This window comes from Myotis myotis, unplaced genomic scaffold, assembly GCF_014108235.1.
Source record: "Myotis myotis isolate mMyoMyo1 unplaced genomic scaffold, mMyoMyo1.p scaffold_m19_p_18, whole genome shotgun sequence".
NCBI lineage: Eukaryota > Metazoa > Chordata > Mammalia > Chiroptera > Vespertilionidae > Myotis > Myotis myotis.
In genome coordinates, this window is record NW_023416322.1 from 37,712,965 (window position 1) to 37,729,644 (window position 16,680).

A 16,680-nucleotide genomic window follows, 5' to 3' on the forward strand; every position below is an offset into this window, starting at 1 on the left:
ACACGCACGCAAAGTAAGGGTAGAGGGCGGTGACGCCACGTCGGGTACTGGCAGCTCCGGGGCGGGGCGAGGGGCGGGGCGAAAAGGCGCTCGGTCGTGACGTCACCACGCTGGGCCGGGCCGCCGCAGCCTCCCTCTCGGCTTCCCAGCTCGCAGGGTGAATCGGACCCTCTGCGCCGCCAGGTGGCGCCATCAGCCCTGCGAGCCGCGCGTGGTTCCCGCAGGGAAGCCGCAGAACTGGGGGGGGGGGGGGGGGGGGGTGTCTTTGGGATGTGGGGTTCCAGGCCAGGCCTCCGAACAGCATAAGGGGGATGCTGGGGAGCAAAGACCAGAGCCCCACGCGACACATCCTGCAGCTGGTCCTAGGAAACATCTGCGGCCCAAGACAACTCACTCATTCAGTGCCCCCGTGCCAGGACCTTTGGACCTGAAGCCCCGAACCAAGGGGCAGTGTTTACCCCCCTGGATCTATAAGGGGGGGCAGACGCAGAGCACTGTGATTTCCGCACAACCTTTGTGACCTCCTCCACCACCGTCTCCCCTGGGCCTTGCCTGTTTTGCAGACCCCCAGGCCACAGAGCTGATGTTACCTAGCCATTGGGAAGGGCTGGCTAACGGGTCAGATGATGGAGGCAGCGGGAGAAGTTTCCAGACTGAATGGCTTTCCTGCTTCAGTGTCACTGCCTCCCTCCCACCCCAAATATTAAACTCTGCCAGTTCTCAGTGAGGCACCCAGGGCGTCCATGGACCATTCACATGCTTTTACTGGGCCCTACTATGTGCCGTCCCCACTCTCGCCCTGGATAGCAAAGGCCCTAGTGATACAGTCTGTGTTTTGCAAGGCTGAGTCCAGCTGGCAAGGCAAAGCCTATTTGCAACCTAATGTCAGCTGAGGTAGCGTGTCCTTTGAGATTCAGATGACATTGGCTCGAACTCCCCTGTCCTGTGGGAAGTCCAATGCCCTCCCAGGATTTCTGTGAGTGGCCGGGGGGGACTTTGAGTTCGTGGTTACCTCCGGCTCTAGTGTTCTGCCTCGTCGAAGCCTTGTTCGGCATTCTGGTCTTGTGGCTGTTTCTTTAGTTCCTGCCATCCATTCGCATAGGGAACACAGCCCCTGTTCCTTCCAGCCCCCACCCCGATTCCAAAACAACTACAAAAATAGTGCTGTAACATGGAGCAGAACTTTTAATGAAAATTTGTTGGCCACAGGGGAGGGATTACATCACACAGCAAACAATTTAAAGTCACATTTCTGAAATGTTCTGAAAAGTTATTTTGGCTCTCCAGTCACCTGGGATTTCTCACTGGGCACACCACGCCACGAAGCTCCCTGGCCCGCTGCGTCCCACCTAACTCATCCCTGGTACACCCTTCCCACCCTCCACCCCACCTCCCTTCCTTGATCAACTCTGGGAAGCCAGTTTCCTCTCTCCTGTGCTGAGAGTTCAAGTCTTTCCATTGTTTTTTCCTAAATCACCGCCCCCCCCCCAAGACACACACACACACACACACACACACACACACACACACACTCTGCCCCCCAAGTCCACCTTTTTATATCCAGAATCTCACTAGGTCTCTCTTTCCAGAGAGAAGCTGTGGTTTGAAGCAACCCTTTCCCCACTGGTTTATGTTCAAGGTTGGGAAGAGTGTGAAATACTTGCCTCTGGGCCCCAAAAGTCTTAGTCAGAGAAGCCGGAGTTCCCACCACCCAGCCCCAAGAGGCCTCTGTTTGAAGCGGGCTGGCCCGTGGAAGTGCCTGGCAGGATGCACACTGCTGCGCATCCTGGTCGTGAACTGCTAGATTCTCTCCTCTGCCCGCTCCTTCAAGCCCCTTGACTTCCCTTCTCAGGGCTGTTCCATAGCAGAAGGGACGGGGGCGGGGGGGACGGACCACCATTCCAGATCCGTGCACCTTTCCCCTCACCTCCCGCCTGGGGCCAGGAGCCACACCTGCCCACGCGGGACACTGGCGTGCGGCCCGAAGTAGCTTTCCTTCTGTGCGTTTGCCTGGACTGTTGTCAGAGGCCAGAGAGCAGAGGCAGAGCCAGCTGGAATAGAGGCAAAACTCCACATCCTTTAAAGAGGAAAGCATGCGGCTTAAGTTAGCTTATTTCAGAAAATAAATAAATGCGTCCCTGAGCCTGCCCTTTGGATTTGATTTTTTAAATTCCCATTGTCACCCGGGCAGCGTGGCCCAATGGTTGAGCATCGACCCATGAACCAAGAGGTCAGGGTTCGATTCCCTGTCAAGGTACATGCCCAGGTTGCGGGCTCAAATCCCAGTGGGGGCCTGTAAGAGGCAGCCGATCAATAAATGATTCTCTTCCATCATTGATGGTTTTTTTTTCTCTCTCTCTCCCTCTCCCTTCCTCTCTGAAATCAGTAAAGATATATATTTTTTAAATTCCCATTGTCAGAGAGGTTAGCATTCAGACAGCGAGACCCAGCCTCTCTTTCACCCCTGAACCCAGTGCCAGGTTTCCCCACCCCCAGGCCCACAGTGAGGCTGCCGCTGGGGACGGGAGACGGGCCAGCCTCGCGGAAGCAGCACCTTCACAGTCTGAGCCAAGAAGGTGGCCAGCAGGTTCCACTCCACTTTCTGGAGCGGGAGCGCCGGGCCCAGGGGAGGCTGGGCGCTGACGTCCACAGGGAGTGCGCTCACTGGAAGGCGGGAGGGGCACAGGCCAGGGCCAAGGGCATTCCTGGAAACCAGCCTGCTGAGAGGACATGGGTGGCTGCCACCCGCTGCCACGTGGGGGCCGGGGATCAAAGGGCTCGCCCAGCCTGGGAGCGGGATGACATAACACCCGTGAGAAGCCTCTCATCCCACCGCCACGACTCCTGGATGACCCCGCGCAGCCCGTGAAGGGGCTGCACACGGATCAGAGGCCAGGGGCCCGGGAGGGTCGGTGGGCCTGTGGGCCTGTGGAGTGTGTGTGTGTGTGTGTGTGTGGTGGGGGTGCTCTGCAGGCCTTCGAGACCAGAGGGGACCCTCCTCTAGGAAGGAGTAGCCTGAGGGTAGAGGTGACTTGGGAAATGTCACCAGAAATGTGGCAGCACGCGTGGGTTTGGTTTCCTTAATCAAATTCACTCTTTTGTCTCCCCCAAAAGTGCCCTTTGTAATATTTTTTTTTATTATTATTACTAGAGGCCCAGTGCACAAAATTTGTGCACTGGGGGTGGGGGGGGTCCCTCAGCCCGGATTGTGAGCGGGCACAGGCCAGGCCAAGGGACCCCGCCGGTGCACAATTGGGGCAGGGGAGGGACACAGGAGGTTGGCCAGCTGGGGAGAGACCGCGGGAGGGACCACGGAGGGCTCCAGGGTGCGTCCGGCCCATCTCACTCAGTCCCAATCGGCCAGACCCCAGCAGCAAGCTAACTTACCGGTTGACTGTCTGCCCCCTAGTGGTCAGTGCACGTCATAGTGAGTAGTTGAGTGGCCTTAGCATATCATTAGCATAGTATACTTTGATTGGTTGAATGGCTGACCTGCCAACAGACACTTAGCATATTAGGCTTTTATTATATAGGATTATTGATTCAGAGAGGAAGGGAGAGGGAGAGAGAGAACCATCAATGATGAGAATCATTGATCTGCTGCCTGCTGCATGCCCCACACTGGGGATGGGACCCGCAACCCAGGCATGCGCCCTGACCAGGAATCGGACCTTGACCTCCAGGTTCATAGGTCGACGCTCAATCACTGAGCCGTGCCGGCTGGGCCACATTCATTTTGTTGTTGTTGTTGTTGTTGTTTGTTTGTTTATTTACTTCATAAAATATGTATCAGATGCTGAGGCTGTGCAGGAGCAGTGCTGGATAGGGGGCTGCGGACCAGTGAGGTGGTGCTGGCTGTCTGCCTGGGCACAGAGGGCAGGCGGGGTGGGCGGGGCGGGGAGGAAGGGATGAGCAGAAAGGGTTCATGGAGGGTGACGCTGCTTAAGCTGACTTTTGACAGATAAGCAGCCGGACAAGATAGAGACGGATTCTGGGCGGAAGGAAGAGCATGGGAAAAGGCAGGGCAGCAACATACCTTGGCATCTTCTGGGAACTGTGAATATCTCAGTGCAGGTGCGGCACAGGGTGCGAAGCAGGGCGGAGCGAGAGCCGGAGGCAGGGCCAGGGCCAGGGCCTGCAGCCTGGGAAGCCGTGGTGAGTGGTGGTGCCAGCCACCAGGACGGGGAGCACGGGAGGGGAGCAGGGCAGGGTGGAGGCCCGCGGAGATAAGGAGTCAGCGGAGACGCCTTGAGTGTGGTCTGTCTGTGAAGTGCACTGTCCCCGGGTCCCAGGGGAGCCTCGGTTGGCGCCTTTCACACCCGCCTGCTCCCTGCAGGCTGGCATCCCCCAGAGCAAGGTGGTGCTCTCTCTGCAGGCCGCCCCCTCCTGTAGGCAGGTCCCGCGTTGGTCCTCTGAGATGCAAGGAGTCCTAGAACCACCAGGATGCACAGCTCCGGGAGGCACCATCCACATTGCTCGTCTGGCCCCCAGGCCCCCTGGGACTCCCCAGGGCGATGCTCCCAGCTGCACCTCTGCGGCTCTGGGCGCTGCTCCCCTGGGTGGGCCTGCCTCCTCCTTCCCACAGCTCCCCGACTCCCCACTTCCAGGCTCCCGCCCTCCCGTCTGCGCCCTGCAACTCCAGCCCTTTCCAGAAGATGGGTGGTCCTCTGGGGACCGAGACAGACGCCTCCTCCTCTGCTTATTATGATCACATTTATTTATTTTGCAGCTTCTGATTGTTTTGAGCTTAATCTTTATAGGAAAAGAAAGCCCCACGTAGATAAAAATCTCTTTACGTCTCTCAGTGCACTTCTGGCTCTTACCGACTTGCAGGCGCGCACTTTGGCACACCTGTGATGCGCATGTGGTTCCTGTTCTGCTTTAATCAAATCACAATATTTCAAAACACATCATCCCACACCGAGGGAGGTCCCTTACCTGCCAGCCGCCAGCTTGTCCCGCGTGTTCGCTCGCGTTGCCCTGCGAGTTTGCTTAACCGTTTTCTTTGGTTGTTTCCAACTTAGTACGATGTGCACAGAGTGTGTGTCGGGGTGGGAGTCAGAGGGGAATGGCTCTCAGGGAAAGAGCGCAGGTCCTGGCAGAGAGAAGCAGCAACATGTGCACCGGGGGGCCACTCGTCCTGGCTGTACTCGGGGTCCCGGGAGAAGGCACTTGGTGGCTGTGAGGGGACCGGAGGTGCAGGGCCCAGAACAGCTCACTCACGGGGAGGCCGGGGAGGCTGCATGCTGCGCGGGAAGCCGGGCATCTGAGTCCTGACTCTGCTACCAACTTGGCTGCTGGAAGCCGGGACCGCTCTGGGCCTGTGCGTCCCCCTGCAGAACAGGGCGACGGCTTTCCCTCTGGGGCTGGTGATGATCCATCCAACACGATCATGAACAGAAAGGAGCTTTGCACCAGTCGCAGGTGTTGTGCGAACGTCGGTTCCTAAGATGTGAAAGAATCTGGAGGGGAGTGGGTGACTGTTGCGAATTTGGAGTCCCCTCTGCGCCCTGCTTCCCTGGACAGGAAGCTGAGCCCTGCTGGCGGCAGGAGGGAGGGAGGGGGTTGTCCGTGCCGATGTGGAGTTTGCTCACCTGGGATAGTCCTGCCTTGGAAAGGAGGCTGCAATTGCCCACCTCGCATGAGCTGGCCCCGGCCTAGCCCCGTCTGGCGACTTCACGTCCAGCAGCCCCTTCGCGTCCAGCAGCCCCTTTGTGTCCAGCAGCCCCTTTGCGTCCAGCAGCCCCTCGAGCATCCCGCATGCTTTTTGCTGGTTTGCACCAGAAATCCTGATGTACCCGCTGCAGCCCGAGCAAGTGAAGGCTGAGAAGCATCCAGTAACTGTAAACAACCATTCAAGGCACTCTTCTTCTGATGACTCTGTGCTCCATTGCGTGTTTTCCTGTGCCTGTGAGTGTGTGGGTGAGTGAGTGTGGGTGTGCGGGTGGAGGGGCTGGCCAACGGCGGACTGCAGGAATTGTAAAACCGACTTGGACTTCAGCCCGCCCGCTCTCTGCGGTCAGTTACTTATTCAGCGCAGGCTTCTTGCCAGGAGCTGTGCTGGGCGCCAGGGAGCCTGCGGTCAACAAGAGAGACACCGCTCCTGTCCTCGTGCGGCTTCGAGTCGGGGGCAGGACTTTGTCACAAAATCTGGGCCCCCTCACGCCTTCTCAGAGAGGGGCTCTCCCTCCTCCCTCCTGGGCCCCCACCCTGCAAAGTCTTGCTCAGGAATACATGGCACCCTCTCCCGGCCCCTGAGACTGTGCCAGACCCTGAAGCGGGGACACCACCCATCTCGAGTTCGGATCAGCCTGCCCACCCTTGGGACGGCCCTTCGTCCTTTGCAAGTGTCTGGGACACTGTGATCCCGGCAGGTACCCTGTGCCAAGACAATGGAGAGTGGAGGTGCCAGGTGTCGGGATCAGGTGCGTCAAGACCTGTCTGCCTCTCACAGGCCCGGCCTCTCCGCCCCTGCCTGCCACCTGCCCGGGGCTGGAACGGGTCCTGGAAGTGGAGAGGTGGGGGTTGGCTGCGCTGATGAGGCACCCTGTGGACTGCAAAGCCACCAGGGCCACATGAAGTGGGACAGGCAGAAGCGGCAACTTCCTGAGTCTGGGGTGGCCAGTTTTGCCCACTTTGCCCCCAAGTCCCTGCTCTGCATCTGGCCTGGGGGCTGGAGGCGAGTGGTCCACCACTGGCTGTGCAGCGGCTGCTGGGCGGAGCCGCCTCCTCACCCTCTCTGGTGTGCAGGGCGGGTCCCATTGCATCACCCCTGGAGCCTCTGTTCCTGACTTTGCAGCCAGCTGGGCCCCTGGAGGAGGGACTCTCCTTGTTTTTCAACAAGCCATTAACCATTTCACCCTCCCAGGCCTCCCCATGCCACCCTGGGTTCCCGAGGCTGTCCCCCTGCCTGTCTGTCCAACCCTGGAACTGCCCTTCTGCTCCAGGACGCATAGGGCTTCTGCCCGGGCAGCCGGGCGAGGGCTGAAGGCTCCCAGCACCTGACCCCATCCCAGCCTGGCCTCTTCCCCCAGAAAAGAGTTAAGCTCCCTCATCCCCACCCTCAGGGCTGTCCCGTTCTGCAGCAGTGAGGGAGGCTCAGCCTGCAGCACGAGCTCACGCCCCATCCATACTCCAAACCGCCCAGACCAAGGGGCAGTGCCATGGTTTAGAACCAGAGCAAGCACAGGGGACTGGGGGGAAGGGGGCAAGCCAGAGACCAGGAGCTGGGGTGCTGGCCCCTCCCACGGCCCCTCTGACCCTTTCCTGCAGACCACTTGGGCCTCTGCCCTCTTTGGAGGGACCCAGGGACGGAGTGGGTGGGGCTAGGATCCTCAGGGGCCCAAGTCTGATGGAAGAGAGTCCCGAGTACACAGTGTTTCCTGCTCCTGGAGGGGCTGGGGGAGGGGGAGGGGCCGGGCGAGGAGGAGGGGCCGGCGAGGAGGAGGGTAGAGAGTCCCAGTCACTGAAGTCGCCCAGCCGGCACTCCCGGCACCCGCCTCAGGCTGCAGGGCCTGAGGAGGCTCCATCCCAGCAGAGGCCCAGGGCCCACTTTCAGTCCCACTAACGTTGGGCTGCACGTGAACTTGCAGAATCCTGGGCTGGGTCCTGTGGGGGACGCAGAGATGAACGAGGCCCAGCCTGCGGCTCCAGGGAGCTTGCAACGTGTCCCCTGATCGCTGCCTCCATCAAAGGCATGTGACGGCTGCCGCCCGTGGAAGAAGAGAGAGAGCCGGCTTCCCAGGGGAGGATGGCAGCCGTGAGGAGTGTGGTGACTGTTGAAGCTTAAAGGACCATTAGGATGTCAAGAGGCAGAAACGAGGGGCACTCACTGTAGGGGAACAGCGAGAGCAAAACCATGGAGGTGCGAGCATGTTCTGGAACGTTCCTGCAGTCTGGTTTGACTGGTGCACACGGGGAAATAGTGACCTACTCACTCTTTCCGTGGATAAGTCATCGAAGGTGCCAGGGACTTCGTCTAGACTTCCGACAGGCCAAGGGCTCCCAGGGCAAAGACCTACAGGTCCACAGACCTACAGGTTCGCAGACCGGAGCAGGGAGGCACAGAGGCTGAAGAGACTTGCTGGGAGCCACAGAGGACATTAGTGATTCAGGTGAGTGATGAGTGGTTAGTGACTCAGGGCCAGAGCCAGGATCTGTCTTTTTTTTTTTAAATATATTTTATTGATTTTTTACAGAGAGGAAGGGAGAGGGATAGAGAGTTAGAAACATCAATGAGAGAGAAACATCGATCAGCTGCCTCCTGCACACTCCCCACTGGGGATGTGCCCGCAACCAAGGTACATGCCCTTGACCGGAATCGAACCCGGGACCCTTGAGTCCGCAGGCCGACGCTCTATCCACTGAGCCAAACCGGTTAGGGCACAGGATCTGCCTTGGCCCAGGTCAGGCCCCTTATCCGCGGAGCTGGCCGAGCCAGTGGAGCCGGTCACCCTGAAGGGCATAGAAGACGCCGGGAACCGACAGCCAGCGATCCAGGAGGAAGACACTGAGCCGCACGAATGTCCCTCGAGGTGCTGCATCTGAGGAAGGAACAGCTCCATGTCACTCAGAGGGGAAGAAATGCCGATATTCTCTGTTTTTCCATGCTGGCGAGAAGTTTCATATCATCATTAGGGCTTCCTCCTTTGGCTCATTGAATTTCACAAACAAACAAAACCCCCAGAGCCCGACCCGCGTGGCTCAGTGGTTGAGTGTCAACCTAGGAACCAGGAGGTCACGGCTCGATCCCCGTCAGGGCACATGCCCGGGTTGCAGGCTCCATCCCCTGTAGGGGCGTGCAGGAGGCAGCCGATCAATGCTTCTCTCTCATCATTGATGTTTCTCTCTCTCTCGCCCTCTCCCTTCCTCTCTGAAATCAATAAAAATATATATTTAAAAGCAAAACAATACCCAGAAATCCCTGGATAACCAAACAAAGGGCTGGATCTTGTGGAAGTGGGGCAGCTGGCCCGCCATTGGTGGAGGTGGCCATGGTTATGGCTGCACGGTTATGGCCACGTGTTGAATGCTGGTCCTTCCTGTGTGTGGGCACCGCTTCTCCAGGCAAGCTGCTGAGCTGCCCACGCACACGGGCCCCTCCCAGCAGCTGGCCACCCAGGGGTGTTTTTTCCAGTCTCCTCACAGCCATCTCCTCACCAGGTTTTGGCGTCCTGTGAACTGGGCAGATGCTTGCATTCCCGTGGGAGCTCAACTTCTGCAGGGCGTGCAGTACCCTCTTCTGCAGTCCCGGGAGCCACGCCCCACAGGTGAGGCTGCTGCTCTGTGGAGAACCAGCTCCCTCCTCTTAGACCTCCAGGGCCAGAGCTCTGGCCGCCCTGCTGGGAGGATGTGGGGAAAATACTTCACATTCTTTCCTGAAGGATTCACGGCCAAGAAAACCAGATAGGGCTGATTTATCCACCAGGCTCCTCTGCCACATTCAGCAGAGCTGGATGAATTGCCCCTGTCCTACTTCCCACAGCGAAAGGAGGCCCCCGAAAACATGGCCAAGGCCACGCTGTGCACCAGGCGAAGGCCGCCCCGTGACACGGGAAGATGGCCGTGACGGAATCCAATCGTCAGCTGAAAAAGCAGCTTTTAAAGCAGCATTACAGCGCGAGCCAGTTTTTTCATAAACATCAAATGACGTATTTAGACAAAGAAAAGGCCTGAGGCCGCACACACCAAAATCCTTGTGTCCTCTGTGTGGTGAGGTGACGGCTCGTCTTCCTTTACTCATCTGAGCTGGTTTCCACATCCTAACAATTCTACAGTGAGTGCAATGACCTCTTCTTGGAGAGTATTTGAAGAAAAAGTACTTTTCAATGATAAAAGTAATGCAGACTCATGACAAAAATCTAAGCAAGCAGATGTATGTTCCACAAAAGCGAAAGCCTCTTTCTGGACTCTGCACCCCTCCTGTGAGCATTTCCCAGGAAAACCCGGACGACGACGGCGATGCCTGCCTTGTTGGGGGTTTTGTCATAATCAAGTGAGCTAATGCATGTACAGCGGTTAGAGCCGTGCCTGGCATATAAAAGCATATGCGAACTTTAACTCTTCGATTGCATTTATTATTTCATTTCCCATTCTGCTGCATAGACACCCCTTTATACCTCAGCTGAATACTTAGAAACATTTTTAAATCATTTTTTAAAAATCAAACAAAAGAAATGACTCGCCGACTTCTCATCAGTTCCCCCCATCAGACGGAGAGGGGCTTCCTGGTGGAAACCACCCCTTTGTCTGCTTGCACCCTACTGACCTGGGCTGCCTTCCCCATGGATCTCAGATGGGCTGCCTATTCAGCTACCGTCTGAACCACAGTCATCCCCCCTTATCCGCAGGGAGTGCATTCCAAGACCCGCAGTGGATGCCTGAAACCATGGATAGTAGCAAACTCTATATATACTTTGCTTCTTCCTATACATTCTTACCTTCTCACGTAAAGGAAGCACTTTACAGTCTGTCTTTGGCATATTCCAATTCTACTTTCATCTTATTTGTTGTGAATCCTCACCCGAGGATATTTTTCCATTAATTTTTAGGGAGAGAGGGAAAGACTGAGAGAAACATTGATGTGAGAGAGACACATCGATTGGTTGCCTCTTACACGTGCCCCAACCCGGGGCCGGGCTGGGCTGAGGAGGAGCCTGCAACCAAGGTACGTGCCCTTGACCAGAACTGAACCCAGGACCCTTTGGTCTGCCTGCCGCCGCTCTACCCACTGAGCCAAACCGGCTAAGGCCCAGTTCTACTTTTAATTTGGCACATTCCGAGCCAGCCTCACTACTCCTACCCTTTGGGACCATTATTAAGGAAAACAGGGGTGACTTGGGAACGAGCACAGCGATACTGTGACAGCCGATCTGACAGTGGAGACAGCTACTGACTAACGGCCGGTAGCACAGACGGCGCAGACACGCCGGACAAAGGGATGAATCACGCACTCGGCAGGACGGAGGCGGAGGGCGGGAGATTTCATCACGTTACTCGGAACAGCACGCAATGTAAAACTTCATTTCTGGAATTGTCCTTAGTGTTTTTGGACCACAGTTGAGGGCAGCCAACTGAAACCACAGAAAGCGAAACCACGGATTAGGGGGGACAGCTGCCTTACAGCTTTCTGGAGGAAAAGGAAGCAGAAACGCCCCAACCCCTAGAGATTGACGTCGTTCTGAAGTGCACAGAAGCCTTAGCTCACCTGGTTGGTAGATCTTGTCTTGTTCTAGGGTGTGGCTGCAAAACAGAAGAAGAAAGAGATCAGGTTGACGGTGCAGCTGTAGGGAAACGTAAATATTGATTGCAGCAATCACGGAAAGTGTGTCAACAGGGAAGACTAGTTTTAATAATTGGCGATAAGATAGTGATATTACAAAAGTTGGTTGTCCCTGGAGTCAACAGTACTACCCTCTGTATTTTAGATTCAGGAGCAAAACGTAAATGATTCAAAAGGTGTCTTCTCGGTGCATGAGACAACACTCAACCCAGTGAGCCACACTGGCCAGGACTATCGATGATTTTGAAAACAAAACAACAAAACAAAACAGCATATGAATTAAAAAGGAGAAAATAAAACTGTCCCTATTCACAGAGAAGCCCAACCAATTCATTTACACACACACACACACACACACACACACACACACAAAATCACCTATAATCAATAAGTGAGTTTGGCAAGATGGCAGAATGTAAGGCCAACACATAAAAATATATCATATTTCTATATCCTAGCAATAAAAATTGGAAACCAGAATTTTAAAAAAGATATCATTTACAATAGCTTAAAAATGAAGATTTAGGGATAAATCTCCTAAAACATATATAGAAATTCTATGTTGAAAAGCACAAAACATTGATGAAAGAAATCAAAACCACAGAACACTGATGAGAGAACGCTCCTAAATAAAAGGAAATATACCATGTTCATGGATTACATAACTCAATAGAGGATAGACTTGACTCTCTCCAAACTGATAAACTGAACTCAATTCAAATAAAAACTTTAACAGATTTTTAGTAGATAATACACAAACTGATTCTAAAATTTATACGGAAAGGCAAAGGAATTAGAATAGCTAAAACAATTTTTGAAAAAGAGGCACACACAAAAAGAAAAAGAAGCACAAAGTTGGAGGAATCACACTGCCTGATTATAAGACTTACTAAAATTAGCTACAGTAATTAAAATGGTGTGGTATTGGCAACAAGAGAGACACGTAGATCAGTGAAACAAAAATAGACACACACAAATATGGCCAATTGATATTTATTCAAGGCAATTCATTGCCGAAAGGGATAGTATTTCCCCCTACCCCAACAAATTGTGTTGGAACAGTTGCGTATCCAAATGCAAAAAAAACAAACCTCATATCTTATACAAAAGTTAACTCAGAATAGACCATGGATTAAAAACTACAGCCTAACCTGCATGGTTCAGTGGTTGAGCATCGACCTATGAACCAGGAGGTCACAAGTCACAGTTTGATTCCCGGTCAGGGCACATGACCAGGTTGTGGGCTCAACCCCTAGTAGGAGTCACGCAGGAGGCAGCCGATCAATGATTCTCTCTCATCATTGATGTTTCTATCTCTCTCTCCCTCTCTGAAATCAATAAAAATATATATTTTATAAAACCATAAAACTACAAAACTTTTAGAGAAAAATAGAGAAGAAAATCTTAATGATCTAGGTTAGGCAAAGAGCTCTAAGATTTGACCAAAAAAGCATGATCCATTAAAGAAAAATAGGGATACATTGTCCTTCAAAAAAGTTAAAAACTTTTGCTGTAAAGGAAACAAGAAGAATGAAGAGATAAGGTGTAGGCTGGGAGAAACATTGGCAAATCATACGTTCAACAAAGGATTTGTGTCAGGAATATAGAAAGAACTCGGCCCTGGCCAGTGTGGCTCAGTTCATTGGGCCTCATCACTAGTGCATGGAATGGTTGATGGCTCAATTCCCTGTCAGGACATAAGCCCTAGTTTTGGGTTTGATCCCCTGTAGGGAGTGCAGGAGGCAGCTGATGACCTGGGACCTTTCGGTGTACGGGACAACGCTCCTACTGACTGAGTCACACTGGCCAGGGGTGGCTGTTGTGATTTTAATTGAGTGTTTTATATGATTTCATTTTTTTTCTCCTTTCTTAGCATATCAATGATACTTTTTTTAACTTTTTATAGTGGTTGCCCTGGGATTTGCAATACACATTTACAACTAATCCAAGTCCACTTTCAAATAACACTGAACACTGAAGAAGTAGTGGAAGTATCCGATAATAACAAAATATTCCCAATTTCTCCCTCTTGGTCGTTGTATTTTTACTGCCACTCACTTCACTTATACATAAACATATGTGTGTGTGTATATATATTATAGGTGGATGCATTACATATTTTTACATAATCAAATACATTGTTGCTATTATTTTTGAACAAACTGTTATCTGCTAGATCAATTAGGAGAAGACAGGTTTTAATTTTACCTTTACTTATTCCTTCTCCAATGCCCTCCCTTTTTTAAAATGTAGATTTGACTTCGCTCTGAAGAACTTCTTTTAACATTTCTTGCAAGCCAGATCTACTTGCAACAAATATCCTCAATTTTTGTTTGTCTGAGAAAGTCTTTTTTCCTTCTTCACTTTTGAAGGATCATTTCACAAGGTACAGAACTCGAGGTGGGTTTTTCTCTCCACACTTCAAATATTTCACTCCACTGTCTTCTTGCTTGCATGGTTTCTGAGAAGTCAAATTAATTCCTACCTTTAATCTTCTATAGACAGGGTGTTTTGTCCTCTGGCTTCTTGCAAGATTTTTTGCATCTTTGATTTCTATGCAGTTTGGATAGGATATGCTTAGGTGTGGGTTTTTGGGCATTTACCTTCCTTGGTGTTCTCTGAGCTTCCTAGATCAGTGGTTTGATTTGGCATTTGACATTGATTTGGGGGAAGTTCTCAGTCATGACTGCTTCAAATATTTCTTCTGTTCTTTTCTCTTTTTCTTCATTTGGTATTCCATACATTATGCAAATGTAGCCCTTTTAAAGTTGTCGCACAGTTCTTGGGTATTCTGTTCTTCTCTCCACCCCCCAGTCTTTTTTTCTCTTTGATTTTTTTTTAAAATATATTTTATTGATTTTTTACAGAGAGAAAGGGAGAGAGATAGAGAGTTAGAAACATCCATGAGAGAGAAACATCGATCAGCTGCCTCCTGCACATCTCCTACTGGGGATATGCCCGCAACCCAGGTACATGCCCTTGACCGGAATCGAACCTGGGACCTTTCAGTCTGCAGGCCGACGCTCTATCCACTGAGCCAAACCGGTTTCAGCTTCTCTTTGATTTTTAATGTTGCAAGTTTCTATTGACATAGTCTCAATCTCAGAGATTTTTCCTCAGCCATGTCCAGTCTACTAATCAAGCCATCAAGAGCATGCCTGTTACTGTGCATTTGACCTGTAGCATTTAAAACATTCCTTCTTAGACTTTCCATATCTTTGCTTATGTACCCATCTGTTCTTACATGTTGTCTACTTTATTCATTAGCACCCTTAGCATATTAATCACAGTTGTTTTAAATTCCTGGCCTGAGAATTCCAACATTTCCTGCCATACATGAATCTGGTTCTGTCTCTTCAGACCGTAATTTTTGCCTTCGGTATGCCTTGTAAGCTTTTGTTATTGTTGGTGAAAGCCAGACATGGTATATGGGGGGAAAGGAACCCTGGTAAGCAGGCCGTTACTGGGGTGGTGGTGAGGTGTGAGGGGGAGTGCTCCACAGGCCTATGATCAGGTCTTCGTCTTCTAGAGAGTCTGTGTCCCTGGGCTGTGACCTCCACGAGTGCTTCTCCGTTGTCTCTCCCGTAGGTGGGACGAGATGGCTAGAGTGGGCTGGAGTTGGCTGTTCCCCTTCCCCAGATGGACGAAGCTCTGCTAGAACCCCAACAGAGGCTCTGGGAAGACAGCTTCTCCTGAACACAGGCCTGGCGAAGAGCAGCACGCTCCGTTCGGCCTATTTCACACGGCCATTCCGCCTCCCCCTGCTGGCAGCATGCGGGCATTTTCCCTGTGAGAATCCAGGTGAGAGCGCTGGAGCCAAAACTCAGCAAAAGCGCTGGGATCCCCTGGAACTCAGACTCGCCCTCGCTGAGCCCCAGCAACCTGTCCACTAGAGTTCAGGTTTCCCTCCGCTGCTGCTGGCTCCCACGGAGGTCTCTGTGCTCCGGTGAGTTGTGGCTCTGTGTCTGTGCGTCTGTTTCTCCGATGTCCAGGGCAGCACTTTGCCCTGTGACCTCCGCTTTCCTGCTGAATCTGGGGAGGGTTGTTGAATTTTCAGTTTGTTTAGCTTCTTACGTGCTGTTAGAATCCGGTGATGATTTACACACTCCTTACATATGCTGGAAGGGAAACCAGAAGTCAACTCGATGCTCATTGAAAAACCGTAAGACTCTTAAAAATGGTTAAAAGGCACATTTTATATTATGCATATTTTACGCCAATAAAAAATGTTAAAGTAATTTTAAAAAATGAGAAATTATAAATGAGGAACAGAGTGCAAGGAATAAGATGATTTTCCCGTATGCTTGCAAGATAGCTCTACTTGACAATGCCATCCACACATCAAATTAAACATATTTGAATCCCTTTAACTTACTTTGCCTCCTATGTTTGTTTTTTTAAAATATATTTCTATTGATCTCAGAGAGGAAGGGAAAGAGAGACAGAAACATCAATGATGAAAGAGGATCATTGATCGGCTGCCTCCTGCATGCCCCACACTGGGGATCAAGCCTGCAACCCACGCATGTGCCCTGACTGGGAATCGAACCGTGACCTCCTGGTTCATAGGTCCTGGCTCAACCCCTGAGCCACACCAGCCGGGCTTGTTTATATTCCCCAATCCAATGTTCTTGCTTTTCATTACGATGCCCCCTTTCTGTTGGCCGCCCATGCTCTGACCCGCGAGCTATCTTGGACCAGGCTCTCTCCCAGCCTGCCTGTCTGTTGCTCTGTCATGTCCATTAGGTGTCCATTAGTCGGTGGTACATCCATTTTCTCTGTCCCTCCTCTCCTGTTTCTCGCCCTTTCGTTACCAATTGTCAGGACATTTGCCATTGCTTCCTAGCATCTCCCTCCCTTAGGAATCAGACCAACACAGTGCTTTTGCTGAGTTTTGGCTCCAGCAACTCTCACCTAGATTCTCACAAGGAAAATTATGCTAAGGCAAATCCTGGCTCTGCCGCTTATCGCCATCTGACTTCGGGCATTTCATATTTCATCCCTGTGAACCTCAGGCCTCATTTGCGAAATTGAGGCAATAATAATACTCGGCTCACAGAGCGACTGTGAGGACTGGAAAACGCCACGTGCCGGGCACTTAGTCTGAAACGCACCATCTCTTACCCTCATTGAGTGAGACACTGTGTCTAAAGGGCTTGGGTGGTGCTGGGTGCGTGCTAAGCGCTCCGTCACTGCCGGCTGCTTTATACCATGGTTCCTCGTCTCCGTCCATGCTAGGCACCGCTGCCTGTCAAATTAGTTTTCCTAAGCAGCAGTTTTGATGATGTCTATCTCGTGCTCAGAATCTTTCTTTGACTCCCTCTTGCCTGCAGAAATAAGCCCGAACTCCTTTGCTGAGAATCCAACGACTTCTTGATGGGTTTCCTGTTATCTTCCAG

The 16,680-nt window shown here is 52.2% G+C and overlaps 2 long non-coding RNA genes across 2 annotated transcripts; one reads left to right on the forward strand and one right to left on the reverse strand.

The window, feature by feature from the left end:
* The first annotated feature begins 7,424 nt into the window (after positions 1-7,424).
* On the forward strand, positions 7,425-10,059 carry LOC118673165. The gene is made up of 2 exons (XR_004973323.1): positions 7,425-8,114; positions 9,163-10,059. It is a non-coding gene; the product is annotated as an uncharacterized LOC118673165 (long non-coding RNA).
* A 586-nt stretch (positions 10,060-10,645) lies between these two features.
* On the reverse strand, positions 10,646-14,183 carry LOC118673166. The gene is made up of 3 exons (XR_004973324.1): positions 13,490-14,183; positions 11,207-11,241; positions 10,646-11,072 (listed from the first exon to the last, which is right to left on the reverse strand). It is a non-coding gene; the product is annotated as an uncharacterized LOC118673166 (long non-coding RNA).
* Between the last annotated feature and the right edge of the window lie 2,497 nt (positions 14,184-16,680).